The following is a 14,049-nucleotide window of genomic DNA, read 5'->3' as shown; positions in this document are numbered from 1 at the left end:
GGCACAAATATAAGCAGCTGGATCATCAGAACCAGAACATTCCTGATGTGCCCAGCTCCCGCAACTTCTGCAACGGAACCACAATTCATTATATTTGCCTGTATCAAGGCAGATGGCACACAAAGCTTCTTCCTCTGAGTATTCAGACTCATCATCGCAAATATCATGAAAATCTTCTCCTTCAGTTGTGTCATCATCACTTTCAAATAAATTTTCACGCAATACGTTTTAGATATATGGGGTTATGAGAGCTATGATGGGTTAATGAGAGCGACATAGGCTCCTATTAACCAGCGACCACCATCTTAGATTTACAACAAAACATAATCACCTAGCTTACTATCACAATTTAAGTTCAGTAACATGAAATTAGATAGACCTGGCCATAATATTAATGTACATAAATTGTAATAAATATATATTTTGATACTTACTTGGGGTTTGGAATGTCGTGAAATATTATGAGCGTGGGGCGAAAAACCGACGACCTTCTCTCGCGACGGAATGCGTGACACTGTCGAGTCAAGCGAGTGGGCCGAACCGAATTGATGTTAGACGAACGCTTCCGAGTGGCGCCTGAGCGAATACGAGTCCTATTTATGCCTATATTCACACCGCTCCCATAACCCCTCGCTCCCCTACACGTTTCCACACCACCTATGAGATAGTGTACCTAGCGCGTTTTTTTTAATGTGGTTTCCCGGTAGGCCTATTACACGGTCTATTATAGTAAAATTTAATGAATGTTTGGTTATTATTCTTCTTTTCAGTCGTTGTACTCTTGTCAATTTTTGTAGATAATTTCATGATCTACAATTTTTGTCTGACATATTTTATCATAAAGCTAACCGTTTCGCTGAAAAATTATAAAAACCCATTTTTGCAACCTTTGACCTTGAATAAAACTTTTTTGCAGACATGGGATCGATGGGGACTTTTCACAATTTCATAACCATGGTGTCCCTAACATCTATGCAAATTTTCAGCTTTCTGGGAATTTTTGCAAAGGTCAATGTCTAAATTGACCAGACTACTATTTTACATTACAATACAGAATGTTACTCCGACCAAAATTGAGAGATAAAACAATGCAGTTTGAACTTTATTGTACATATCAGTAAATTGCAATTTAATCATTATTTGGTACCAGAAACTATGTTCTATGTTGAGGAACCCCTATTTTCGCACTTAGCCCGTAATAGGTTGAGCCGTTGTACATGTACATACAACAAAAAACAACTCCAATCTATATCAATTAATTGAGAACAAACAAGTTATCAATACCGTATGCCTTTGATCATATCCACAACCAGGTTCAACATAAAAGAAAATTTACAAAATTTTAATTAAGCCGACCAATGACTCGACAACTTCACAAAGGATAGTTTTGATATCAGTTAACCCATCCAATAACCCGAGGAAATATTCGGAGCATAATCGAGCGTAAAGACTTGCCTACGTTACTGTGTCGAAAAATATCGAAATAATAAGAGATAGTTCGGTATTCGACATCAAAGGCCAGATGTCTCAAGACCATCGGGCCATGTGAACTTTGATCCCGTGCTTATTTGAGCGTTCTTCAATATTTGTATGGAAATTGTAGGACTAAGACGTCTGGAATTGTTGGATATAAGCTCTTAGACACTTTGTGTTTTGTTTTACATTGTTTCGGGGGTTTTGGTGTTGTATTTGTTTTGTTTCGTCTAGATAAGCGAATATTTCTCTAATAATCTGGTTTGGTAGATATTTCTGAATTTTATTTACATGTTTTTTGTACGTAAATAAATGTTTGGTTTTTGTATCCAGTACTTATATCTCGCAATGTAAAAGAATTATTTTGTCCTTTTTATGGTGGGAATAGGGGTCATATTTGAGCATGCGAGTCATTTGAAGTTATATACTCTCTTCCCGAGAAATATCCATAACGTCTTCCTGATATGAATAGTATGGAAAAAGGGAAAAGGTTAGGTATCGGGAATTTCACCGTACGAAATGCAAAAGAATGCTGTTACTTCACTATGGTTGTCTGTACGACCGTAGTACGAACCCATTCGAGCCGCCAGCCAGCCATTTAATCCTGTTTTTTTTTTATTCTGGCAAGGCGTCGTGACCCCACTTCACCTGATGGTAAGTGGAGTGGAGTCCAATAGAACGTCGACTCACGAGGGATGATTACCCCTCAGTAGGCGAAGCAGGATCCAATAAGATGTCGACTGACGAGAGACCCCTCGGCAGTTGACATAGTTATGCCGGCCTGTTGGAACCGAGTATACACATGCTGATCCCGGAACGCGACACACATACATGGGCTATGGCGGGTTTAACAAATATGCCTATGATCCTACTACTTTTAATAATCTAAAATTATTCCTCAAGCCGGGTGGTATCCCCAGTACGTCCACTATCCTGTGTTGCTAAGCGTATTCCACCTAAAGAGCTGGATACAAACAACACAAAACAGAGACATTTGGGCTTCTTTGGAGGAAGCTTACATTCGCAGAGGGGTTCTTGTAGATTAGATTATTTAAATCATAGAGTAATTCAAAAGTAGTTTAAATTGATAAAAATAATTATTAAAATTAAATGCAAAAAAAGTTAAGCATTTAATTAAGACAAATCTTTGTACTTTTACTGTTACAAGAAATAAAAGGCTCTTTATTTTATTTTATTTATTAATTTAATTTATTATCCCAACTTAAATGTCTTAGAGCTTTTACGTAAGCTATTAAGGTGGATTGCAGTGTCCATACATTTTGAGTTAATATACGTAAAGATACATATATTTACATAACATATGAAAAACATTATGTAATTCAACGAAACTGTGTCAGAGACAATGTGTAAGTTGCGGGTAGAGTGTAAAGTTAGATTTTTTATGCAATATCTGAATTGGTAGATACATCTGAAACGATAAAAAGTTGGTAATATTTGTTCTTGTGTTCATAGTAGATATGTTTCTCTATATCACTTCATCATCATTATCAGCCACATAAAGTTCAGTGCCTCTCCCAAATATTTCCAGACGCACCTGTCGAAAGTGGTTTGCATTCAACGTATTCCTACGACTTTTATCAAGTTGTCTGCCCACCTTGCAGGAGGACGTCCAACGCTGCACTAGCCGGTACGTAGTCTCCACTCGAGTACTTCTTTGCCCCATCTGCCGTCAGATCTGCGAACTATGTGTCCTGCCCGCTATCGCTAGCTTCACTTCAGCGACATGTATTGATTAACACAGGTTTTGGTCTACGTGCTAAGGTTTATCCTTAATTATTTAGAGAAAATTTTATTTTCTAATAACAAACATTCAAGTATATTTACAAAAGTTTGCTATAGTATAGTGCTAGCTTTTGCGCGCAGGGTCGTCCGCGTGACACTGATTTTCCGGGAAAACAGTCCCGCTATATAATATTTTACCGCGATAAAAAGTAGCTTGTGTCCTTTCCAGCGTCTCAAACTATCTTAATACTAAAGTCCATCGGAATCGTTTGGTAGTTTTTGAATTTATCGTGTTTAGATGCAAACGCGCCTGGGGAGCTTACTTTATATGTGAGAATGAGTAGAACACGTTATATTACAATACCTATGTTTTAAGTGAGATTCAGTTCATCAATTAAAAAGAACGATAAAAACTTTCCATTGTAAATCATTTCCACAAGTGGCATTCCGGGAACACTGTTTCAGAGTTTTCAATGTAAAATTTAAATATTTTAATTCACTAATATATAAAGGCTACACTTCATTCAATTTACGTTCATGGAAAAATCACACAACGTCAATACATCAAACGAAATGCCGCTAAAAAAACGTGAAGCGAGCCGACAATGCTTTACACAAATTGTTCGCCGGACGCCGTGCAAAATGGCCGAGTCCGTAGTTTGCCCGCAACGTGCCTACAACATTATTCACCGAGCCCACCTCATTCGTATACCTTGACAAGAGAATTGTATTTGTAACGTAGAATTATTGCGTCGCAGGCATAAAGAACGCGATATTATAATGTTGGTACTGTTTGCGGAGGAAATTGTTCCCTCTTTAACCCGTTTTCAGGTGGCAAATTGATATTTGAAATTTAAATGAAATTTATCGCTTATAATATAATTTTTCCAGATTAAATACAGTAAATGTCACCCTATGGAACTAGATTTGAGAATCTGATCAACTGCTCTATGTAGGTAAGTATAATTTTAATAATAATAACAAATAATATCAGTCCTGTATTACATATTGACCCACTGTTGGGCATGGGTCTTCTCTACTACTGAGAGGGAATAGGCGTTAGTCCACACGCTGGCGTAGTGCGGATTGCTTGAATTACCACGCTCTTGAAATTTCTATAGAGTACTCAGGTATGCAGGTTTGCTCACAATGTTTTCCTTCACCATTAACGTAAGCGATAATTCACAAAGAATACATATGTAATTTTAAAAAAGTCAGAGGCGTGTGCCCTTGTTTTTTGAACCTGCGAACACTTGTCTCTCCAGTCCGTTCCATATTCTCACACAACTAGGCTATCGCCACTTACATATACATATTATATAGCACAACTTTAACGACATAAAAATAAAAATGGCTTTCTATACAGTATTGTTACTTTTCTATGTAACAATGAAATAAAATGATGACATTGATTATAAGCCCGATTTGGAATGTTTTTTAAAACGGAAGAGTTATTTGACATCTATTGAACACTTGACTAGTTGCTTATCCTATAAAAATACTTTAATATAGCATAATATTGATGTGTTGTCACTCTATTAAGTGAATGTTCCTTAGTAAGTGCGACACAGCCTCCCTGATGTCAAAAAAATATTTCAAATGTAGAGCAAGTGAAACGCAAATTAAAATGTATTTTAGCCCAGTCATATTTAGGTCGGCTTTTAATTCCACGAATTTTAAAGTAAAAAAAATAATGCTAGTCAAACATGGACGTGGTAGAGAACATTTCACATCTATTTCAATATCTGGGTATAACATGCAGCGAAAATGGAATGTTTTTGATGAGTACTTTCATTTTTAAACTTCACGTTGCCATTTAAACAGTTTTGGCACGTAAATTTAACCAAAATTATAGTTAAAATAAGTATATAAATGCAGATCATGTTCGATTCAATGTGAGTGGTTCTTCGGAATTTATAAACTACTAAAAATAATATATTAAATTGACAATGTTTTCATTATAATGTTGGAATAATAATTTGATTTTATACTACCGTATTTATTGAAAGTAATATAATTTTGATCCACACAATTCCCAGTACTCAAGCTTAAATATACAGTGCTTGCGTATTATGATTTTGCAGGACGTATTGCTGCATTAGTCATTTAATAACTAAGAAGATAGACCGATATAATTCTGACAATCGTCAGAAAAAACAATATAACTCATTAATCATTCAATTTAGACTACCCTCTACCAACAATTAAATAGATTTTATACTGTTCTAATATTTTTAACGTAAACAGTATTTACACAACATGGGTTTTATAACCCAAGGTTAATTCTCATGTAAATAAGCATAATAATGTGCCAGTGGCCTCTAATGACCTTTAGAGAAGGGTTCGCTGTGACACGACTAGGGTAATCCAAGTGTGTCGCCAGAAAGGTCACTAACCACAGCAGAACGTGATGTACCTAGCCATAGAGAAATTAACACCCAACGCATTTAAGCTTGGCATGTTAACATACTGCCATTTTCACTGATGAAGTAGTCAGAGAGGAAACTAATGCAACATCCGTTTTTAAATATTAATATTCTTGAGAATATTTTGGCAAAGACTGTTTTTTTAAGATCAATTTATTTACCCGATCTCATAAAGAAAAACAATTTACATATTTTGGGTTTGTATCCGTCACATAATGGGAGCAAACATATCGTCATGTTGGACATAAATTCCAATCTGAGATAAGTCATGTTTATTTTCTTTAATCCCGCACCGAACGGTGCATAAGTTAAGCATCTTCAGTAATTTTCGCTGCTTTTGTTAGAGCGATTTTAGGCATTGTCTATATTATTATAATGTACCAGTCATTAAAAAGAAAAAAATGTTTCGTACAATCAGATGGAAGTAATATAAAAATCCGGAAAATCTTTCAGCATTTCAGCCTCACGTGAAAATGCCAAAAGAATTCACATGAACCCTTTCCCAAATACCACGCAGTACTCGGCTTACTTTTTTTAATAAATTCTTATTCTGATATGGAATGAAAGCAATCACCATTCAGCCAAGGTCGGCACCTCACCGTTTTGTATACTCAGTTACTCAATTTGCTCGCTCAAATAAATTCAGCTCGCGGTTCACGCTTTCCCATCACGTTTCGCTGTCAAAATTCTCATACGTTTTGATCGCGTTATTATGTGCGTCGTGCAAAACAAATGAGACGACTCCTTGTGGATGTGGGAATGCTGGATGCGGTTTGGATGACGGGTTCGGATTTGAATTGTTAGTGATTGTAATCACTCTTACTTTGAAGAACTCATCACTTAAAAGCATACGATAAGTTATAACAAAAACAATTTATTTATATTTTTTGCAGTAAATTTTTTCCATAATGCTATAGTTCGAAGTCATACACTGATCAAGGCAGAAAACAAAAAATAACTTTCTAATTGTAACCATCAGCGACATAAAGTGCTTATTATAGGTTTCCCTTAACATTTTTGGGAATCAAAACTTTAGATATATAAATCTTAGTAATATTATAAACGCGAAAGTTTGTCAAAATGTTTAGATGTTTGTTAGAAGTAAACTCAGAAACAGCTAAACGGATTTGTATGAAATTTGCTACACGGTTAGACCATATCCTGAATTAACATATGGCCCCTTTTTCACTTTGGTAATTTACTCCCATGAGAAATAATAGAATTTTTAAACTTGATGTTTTGAACAGATGGCGCTATTGTGTTTTGCTAGCAGGAACGGCTTTTTCGTGACTAATGGGATTTTTAAACTTGATGTTAGGGATAGATGGCGCTGGGGTGTTTTAAAGACTTGCTAGCAAGAACAGCTTTCCACGTGATCCAAGCAGCGAGCAAAATTTAGTTAATAATAAAATTGAATCTAGTTACTTTATTTTGTCACATACCCACACGCTTCGATTCTAAAAGACAGAAGCAAACGAGTTACTATCCTAGATCTTTGGAGGCAGGTGAGTGGGTAAGCTATGCTCACGTACCGAGCGCGTCTCTTGAATCACAAGTGGCCGGCCTATCAGTTGGATTTGAAATATTCCTCATTCATAAACAAGTTTCTGTTATTGACGGTGGCATGAGGATCCCTACGTATTGGTTATTGAGAGTATTTGTTTCAAATTTCTGTATCGGTTACATTTTGTTTTTTGCGTGTCATTTTTTTTATTTATTTCCTGATTGTATTGTTAAGATATATCGAAATATGTATCAACTGTTGGACAAAGTTTTTTTTTTTTTTATTTACACTTTTAGGTACACATAGTATACAGGCGGACTTAATGCCATGGGCATTCTCTCCCAGTCTACCTTGGGGTGGTGTAGAGAGAACGGAGGCAGATGCATAATAAAAGAAAGTGAAAAACACATAATAGGAGTAATAATAAACAAATGTATGACAATTACAAAATGTACCAGTTTAAAAACGACATACTCACAAATATAAATTAAGTTCTGTTACTTCTTATAATTATGAAGGTTTGTGGTAACCCATTATCCTAGGTCCATTCACATCGATATATCGCCAGCACAGGTGATTAGATTTTAATCTTTTCGAATAGTATTTCCAGACATCGTATGCATTGTTAACAGCCCTTCGCCTATTGTTTTTTTTTATTTTCTAGTCAATATTAAGTAGACCACATCTCTTCCTTATTCCATATTACCTTTTTTACAGAAGTGGTTTTTGCTATAATTGATTAAAACATTTTAAATAACGTGACAGATGAAATTCCATTTGAACTAATGAAAGCGGCACGCGATTAGGCCATCGCTTAGCGGTAACACTCAAATATATAAAATTATCGCTCTTTAACTATCAAATTCTCAAATCTCAAAAATCCGTTATCGCTTAAACAGATCTATTATTAAATATGAATTCAAATATAATAATTTAGAAGTGTTACTGGATTACTTTTACAACATCGTATAACAATTTACATTTATTTTGTAAAAATGGACATACTTATACTACACGTTGGTAAATATTTGAAAAATATTAAAACCGCAATAAAATTCGAAAAAAAGTTTAATTTTAATGTCTAACATTCGCGTAAATATAAGCAATCATTAAATATTAGAAAAGACGATAATTCCTCGTCCCCTTTCATTTATCTCTCGGGTTTTTTTTTTTTTTTACTATACACGATGTTAAATCATGTGAACTATATAATGAAATTAGTGCAACAAATAAGGTAAAGTTAAAAATACGTTATTGAATAACACTTCCACGTAAAAATTTAGAATGCACTACAGCGTATCTTATAAGTTCATAAAATTGAATATAGAATCGAGTAGTAAACACGGCTTAGTTTCAAATAGAATGTATTGAAACCAGATCATGCCAATAAGCTCGCGTGTTGAGCTTTTGATAAATGCATTTCACATATCGATTAATGGACTGAAGTAATCAGCTTATACCAGTTCAGATAACCGCGTTAAGCCGGCATAAGTTCACGGTTCTGTTTCTGGAGGGTTAGGCAGAGTTAGGACGGTTTGACGATATTTAAAAAAGTAACTAATGTACCTATTATAGTCCCATGCTAGTATGACTGATATTCGTCCCGTGATGTGATAGATGAGGGATCTATCGCCATATTAGGGGACTTTTAATTCTGGACAATTAGGTATGTTTGTCTTAAAAATACGTACAATATATAGTAGTTCCGTACTTGGAAATCGAACTCAGAACGCCCACTCCGCTTCAAATAGACCAATAGGGCAAATTGTATGTCTAATAAGATATTTCATCCGACTTATGAACATTGATAAAATAATCTTTCACTAAGTAATAATTACTGCATAAAGTAAGTAATATAAAAAAATCTCAACAAACAATTAAACCGCCTTCAAAAAACCACTAAAAACCAAAAAAAGAATTTAACATAACAGATATATACTGGATACCAAATTGAGAGTCGGTGACTAATTAAAATAAAACATTTTTTTCACACATTTGTTAATTTATTTATCTTACCTAGCATTTTCATTTGTCCTCGTCATTTTTTTGAAACTGGTTGAAAATAAGAAATATGAACCATATTATTTAACCTATACGGGCCATTTTGACATTGCGTTACTGAATGATACCACATACTCGTCTTCACCTTTGGTGACATTGTATCAAAAATCACCCTTAATAACGAATATTTTCACCAAGAATCCCGGTTTTAGTTTTTTTTATTTTTTGATCATTTTGTAGTTTAATGCGAATATGGCGTGTGCATGAATATATTTCTGACTGAATGTATGATGTTGCCGCTGCGACGAATTCTCTTAGAGTATAAGAAGTGGCATTAGGTCACGTAAAATTAAAATTACTTTCTATTAATATTTATTTTGTTCGAATCTTACACTTTTTTATTTTACATCTACGGCCCAAGTACCTTGTTGTAAAGTATTATTGCCAAGTAGATAATTATGTGGATTCATAGTAACGCAATGTCAAATTGACCCTTGTTAATCAATAACAAAGTCGCTCATATACATGTTAACTAACGAATACTAGGATTCAAACCTAAACCCCGTGTCGACCTGACGCATCCATTAGACAGCTAATCCTCAAAACCCGCCGATGTCCATTGCATTCCGAACGGCGTGCAGTTGTATGAAAGGGGCTTATTTGCTCCCAAAGGATTACGTTTAACTGGTGTTGAAATATTACTATCCACTGATACGTGGTTTGTATAACTTAATTTAATGGGTATACATCTTATGTGACGATTAGAGATGTTATCTGTTCGTCAAAGGGTGTTGGTTAATAATAATAATATCAGCCCTGTTTAACATACTGAGAGGCATTGCATCTTAGTCCACCATGTTAGCTTAATACGGACATATACCTCAAATTTTTTATGGAAGACTTCTGATGTATGCAGGTTTCCTCATTCTGTTTTACTTCACAGTTACCCAAGCGATAATTCACAAAGAATACTTACATAACTTTATAACAGTCAAAGGTGCGTGGCCCTGGGTTTTGAACCTGCGTACATTCGTGTCGGCCAAAATATCTGACCATTTGTCTGAGTGAACGGCTGCCACACTTCAAGACACTGTGACCTCATTCTGCGTAGATCGGACTACAAAAAGCAAGAATTGTAAAATATAGGTAGGCATTGGAACTTTGACTTTTCGGATGACCAACAGACCGCCCCGTGACCATGAAAGCTGCAGTCTTCGAAACGTCGGGAGAAAATTATAATATAAAAACCGCAATAAAATCGATAAATTAGTTTTATTTTAATGTCTAACATTCGCGTAAACATAACAAATCATTATCTCCTAGTAACTCTTATTACTTACACAGTAAATATCTCTAGCTTAGGATTACGAAGAATCTAAATCTATAATGAATACACACACGTGAGTAAACGTTTCCTTAAGCCCGTAATCAACATGGCCGCACATGAGGCTGTCATCTTCAGATTATGACGGGTTGTAAGGAAACTAGACTAGGGCATAACCTTATGTATATTGTGCTGAGACATCGATTTGTAGTAGTTCCTTTTGCTAAGCTACTGTTAATGTTTATAATAGATATTTTAGGCAATAATCCTTTTAGTAAGTGCAATGAATCTTTATTTATATCGGAATTGAGTTTAATGCGTGAAAAGTAATTTATTTCGCTATGCCTAGGTATCGAATCTGTGATTATTATTTTATACGAGCAAAGTAACCTCATCACACCGATGATAAGTGGACTACTGTCTATATAGAGTTGACTGATAAGAGACGATTACCCCTTGCCAGTTGACATAATTATGCCGGCGTATTTAAAAGCCTGTCTATTGTGAATCCAATAACCACACACGTGTTTGTTACGAAATTAAGTAGGCCGGTAGCCGGCATAATTATAGCGGCTATTTTGAGATACTTTTCATAATATAATTCTTAAACGGTTTGACTTACTAAGTACTAGATATAAAAACAGACTAAAATGTAGTAAAATTATAAGAATTTGAACCTTTTAAAATGCGAGACATGGTTTAGATTCCGCCGAAACTTTATTACTAATTCCCACCAGACAAGAAAGACAGAAAAGAAGTAGACAGAAACTCTAAATAGCTTTGTCTATACAAGAAATCTCGTGTATGAAACCCACAGACGAAAACGAAACGACAATAACAAAAGTCGGAGGTCAATATAATATGCTCTTTATTACTTAGGGGAAAGACAATATTTCCACAAAGTTAACTGAAACTTTTGCTTTGATACATTGAACTGGAATAACATTCATACTTTACCTAGCTTATACTTTTATGGTGAAAATAACAAAGTGACTTGATAAGACTGACTGACTTATTAATAAGTTAAGTTTGCTGGTGTTAGGTTATATTTTATATCCGTCCGAATAGCGACCACCGTCCACAAGGTGTTAAAACTCGCCATATTGGCCCATATAAGTGTGTCGCGTTCTGGGATCAACCTGTGTATATCCGGTTCCAACAGACCGGCATAATTATGTCGACTGCCAAGGGGTAATCATCACTCGTCAGTCGAGATTCTATCGGACCCCCCTCCACTTAGCATCAGGTGTAGCGGGGTCACTTTCCCGTGCATGTGCCAAAAAAAAACAGCTAGAATATAATAAAGTGCTTTAACCTACTTTTATCCTGAGAACGGACTTCGCAAGCAAAGCCACATGCAGAAGCTAGCAATAACATACAAGTTATCAAAAATTAGGCCACAGTCCCACCACTTGCACAAAAATAAACAAAAACATATCTCCAAAATCGTCCGGGCCGAATCCCTCGCGGTCAGCATATATAACGCAAATAAGTAACGAAGTCGATTTATTCCCTAACCCGCGGCCGAAGTGATGTGTTCAATAATTTAGTCGGGTAATTTTGTTTGCGCCCGTACGAAGTAAATATATTATTCATAGCTAAAGTCCGAAACGTGGGAATCGTCTAATGCTCGTGAAAATGTTTTCTAATTCGGAATAGGCTGAGTTTGACTGATTACTGCATTTATTAATTAATTAATCCGGTATTAAAAAAGTTCGTGAATCTTGATTAGAATTATACAGAATCGAATTGCTATATCAGCGATAGCTTAGTTGGTTGTAGAACGGACTGCCGAGACACATATCCGCAGGTTCGAATCCCAAGGACATATATTTTGTGAATTGCGGCTTACTTTAACGGTGAAGGAAACATCGTGAGAAAACCTGCATACCTGAGAAGGTCTCAATAGGAATTCGAGGTTGTGTGAAGTCCTGGTAGACTTCCAACGGATTGGTATCCGTACTAGGCCAGCGTGGTGGACTAACGCCTAATCCCTTTCAGTATTAGAGGAGGCCCGTGCCCAGCAGTGGGACAATATATAACGCAAGGCTGATATTATTATTAATATTAAATTGCGAAATGTTGATTAATTGCGACTAAAATATCTAGGTTTGGAAAAATATGTATTTTAAATATTTATTTAAGGAGCTTAGTCGTAATTTCTCGACTATGTCGCACCACATGTCGACTTTCATGGATGTTCACTCTCTTTTCACTATGTCAACATATTTTATTGCCCCTAGACGTAGGAACCGACACAAAACTATTTGTGATGCCCATTGAAACCTAAATCATGAGAATTAGTTATTAATTAATTCCGCACGCACTCCGATAAAATATAATGTACATATTCGAAAAATCTCTTTCTATGAAATAATATAAGCCACAATAAAATTTATTTTCATCGGGTTTTACTTCAATTCAATATTCCAAAATCCTTTTTCATTAAATTCCTCTCGCATTCCCTTCATTTTTTTCAAAACATCAACAAAGCAAACAATAGGACGGTCCGTTGCTGTAAAAAAAATGTGGAACACATTGCATCCCTATCAATCATTATTTCGATATCAACATCATCTGTGACGAAAAAACAAGATTACAAATAACGTTTCTGAAAATTTAATAATCAAGGCTTCGGAGGCCTCGCAAACTTTTTAATAAAACGTGGCCCAATTTTGAGTTGACCTGTTTAAAGTTACAGGTAACCAAACACGCACTTTTATCAAAGCAAAAAAAAACAAAATTACATCCAACAAAGAGGTCGTTGACAAAAATTCTGGAATATTTTAAACGAGATATTATTAACCCTCCTTTAGGTTCGAATTTCAGGGGGAGGAAGCATTAACAGTAACAAAGTTGAGGTTAATGGTTTAAGGAATGTTGGAGGTGCTGAATGACGCAACTTTATGGCCTTTTTTGTATTCAGATTCGCTATATAAGTTATAAAATTGTTTGCTCCTTGAGGAGATAATTTGGATTAATAACGTGATTATTTCTTATGGTACTTGATATGTAAAGATATCAGTTATAGATTTATATATATTACGAAGCAAAGTCGTAACTAATGATATATGTAGCAAAGGCATACGTAATGAAATGATAAAAACATATTTCAAATCCAATTATCAATAGTGATAAGGTTTATAATTAGATGTAGTAATAACTGGCGTGGTTATGTGGTTAATATTTCTGAAAGTAAGCAAATACCAAAAGGTCATTGACACGTTTTATATAATCTGACTTCTTAGATTTGTTTCAGTTCGCAGCACACGTTGAAAGCCAAACTATTCACTGATAGGTCATCGCCCTAGCTTTAAACTTCGTTGGAACACGAAATCTTGTATAACACATAATAATTAAATGTAATTTAACACGTTTTCAAAGGTCAATAAACTAAGAACCTTATTTATGTTGTACTAGGAGTTACTCGCGGTTTCGCGCGTTTAAATAGATTTTTGCGCTACAATAGTCCTTAAAATATTACATAAGATACTGCACAACGCCTGCGACATCATTTAAAAAAATCAAAAAAAAAATCAGATTAAATAATTATATTATTTCCCACAGAAACAGATCAC

Source organism: Manduca sexta, chromosome 22, assembly GCF_014839805.1.
Source record: "Manduca sexta isolate Smith_Timp_Sample1 chromosome 22, JHU_Msex_v1.0, whole genome shotgun sequence".
In the NCBI taxonomy this organism is placed as follows: domain Eukaryota; kingdom Metazoa; phylum Arthropoda; class Insecta; order Lepidoptera; family Sphingidae; genus Manduca; species Manduca sexta.
Note: the sequence above shows the minus strand (reverse complement) of the source record.